Below are 2,500 nucleotides of genomic sequence, written 5' to 3'. Positions count from 1 at the left end.
TTTTACCAAACAGGTTAATGACTCAGATTACGACTGTTGCCATGGGAACCATGTCAACAACCCCAGTCTCTTCGGGAGTCAGAACTTGACGGTCTCTCAGCGTGTTGGGTTTTGCTTCTCCGGGGTGATTCAGTCGACGGTGACATCGTGTCACTACACGCTCGCTGGCGTTTCTGTACAAACAACCTGCAGACATTTCCTTTGGTCCAAACATGTTTCTGCTGCTTTTTCCCCCCCCAAGTCATTTTCAATATTATTCCTAATGCCGAGACTTCTGAATACAACACATTGACGTCCTCATCACAACAATATATTGTTTTGCGATGGTATGCAATGGTTGGATAGTGTTCGCGGTTCATGTGTAAGGTGTGTTCTCAATTCAACAATCGCTAAATCAACACACAAATCCACAAAGGGTCACAGGTCGATGTGAGATTAACAACGAGTATAAAGAAGTACAAGACAACTTCAGTGTCACGACACCGCCTGCTGTCTAACTAGTGAGCTCCCCCCCCCCCCCCCCCCCCCCCCCCACTACCATGATAGTAATAGCCCTCACACTGCAGCCCATAATAACACACGCTGAGGTAATGGGACGGGTGGAGACACCACCTTCCCTCCGTCCCTCCGGTGGGGGGAGTGTGGGTCTAAGGTGTGTCCGTATTAGCAGAAGGAGTCCCAGGAGCTGGTAGGTGCATAGCCACCTGTACTCCATAGTTCACACACAAACCTGCCTTATGCAAACCTGAAGTCACCTGCTGCCCAACACCGCCCACCCCCCCCCCCCCCCCCCCCCCCCCTACCCCCCACTCCACAACACGGTTTGAACATGTTTACAGTTTTTTATAAATCGATCGTGAATATGATAGGGTGCGCGTGATAGGACCGAGGTTGTACCAACCGGAAGAGCAGGCCGAATGGAATGAAAAGGCATTTGTTGTTTTTATGTATTCATGCTGCTGCAAATACAGAACGTATATTTTACTTGATTACTTGTGAGGTAAACGTGTGGTTTTAATCTTGTTTGGCGTTTCCAACTAAAACATCCACACAACTCACGTGAAGTCACCTGTCTGTGGATAGTTGGGTATTGTAGTTTTAAAAGAGCAGCGGGTTTGTTGTCCATATGTTGTGATTGTAGTTGTAAAAGAGCGACTTGTTGGTCATGGAAACGGCAGTATTCCAGTTTTAACAGAGCTGTTGTTCGTAGATAAGCTGGTGTATTTAACCTGGTTGGGGGGACATGATATGGGATACCTTGCACAACAACTGCAGGGACATGGTCTGTTTATGAGGTCAGGGTCCCCTATCCCCCAGACTACCTCACCTTGACCACGCACCTTGACCCCCTCACCCACCCACCGTCATACTGTCACTATAGCAACCGAGCAAGGTCGGGCTGGTGTGTGTGTGTGTGTGTGTGTGTGTGTTTGTGTGTGTGTGTGTGTTTCTCTGGTGTGTGTGTGTGTGTGTGGGGGGTGTGTGTGTGTGTGTGTGTGTGTGTGTGTGTGTGTGTGTGTGTGTGTGTGTGTGTGTGTGTGTGTGTGTGTGTGTGGCTGTGTGTCTGTGTGTCTGTGTGTCTGTGTGTGTGTCTTTGTGTTTTAAACTACTTTTCTGTGTTGTGTGGCCCTCAAATGTAATTGGAGGTTGAACTTGGCAGCGACGAGTAGTACCAGAATAAGCCTGTCGTTGTACTGGGCATCTCCCAGTACAACCATAAGAAGACTTTAATTGTACTGGGCAGCTCCCAGCACAACCGGTAGAAGAATGTAGTTCTACTGGACCAGTGGAACCAGTAGAAGACTGTGGTTGTACTGGAAAGCTCCCAGTAGAACCAGTAGAAGACTAGTTGTACTGGGCAGCTCCCAGTTTAACCAGTAGAGGACTGTGGTTTTGCTGGGCAGCTCTGAGTAGAACCAGTCGAAGAATGTAGTAGTACTGGACCAGTGGAACCAGTAGAAGACTGTGGTTGTACTGGAAAGCTCCCAGTAGAACCAGTAGAAGACTTGCACTGGGCCGCTCGCTCCATGTGATCCAGCAGGTCAGGGTTGAAGACCGATCCTTGAGTCGCTGTTCCGTAACTCCTCCCTGTGTGTCAATAAAGTTTGTTGAGTCAAACTGGTGACGCTCTGCCCTCCTCATTCCCCACCACAGCCCCCGCCGCAGCATCCAGCTCCAGGCCGACGCGTGAGCACGCCGTCCGTCCGTCCGTCCGTCCGTCCCTCCGTCCCTCCCTCCGTCCGTCCGTCACCATGGAAACCAAGAAGCACAGCATGCTGAGCAGCCTCCGGAACAAGACCCGCCCGCTCATCTCCCACCTGCGGCGGCCGCGCCACGACGACAAGCGCGCCCTGAGCGCCTCCAACCCCAACGTCTCCGTCGCCGACGGCCCCGCCGCAGGCCCCCAGCCCCCGGAGCAGCACTCCCCGGTGTGGAGCCATAGCAGCCCCACGTCCAGCGACGCCGCCAGTCCGCTCAGCCTGCACCCCCCCGACCAGGA

Source organism: Gadus chalcogrammus, chromosome 14 (assembly GCF_026213295.1).
Source record: "Gadus chalcogrammus isolate NIFS_2021 chromosome 14, NIFS_Gcha_1.0, whole genome shotgun sequence".
Taxonomy (NCBI): domain Eukaryota; kingdom Metazoa; phylum Chordata; class Actinopteri; order Gadiformes; family Gadidae; genus Gadus; species Gadus chalcogrammus.
Note: the sequence above shows the minus strand (reverse complement) of the source record.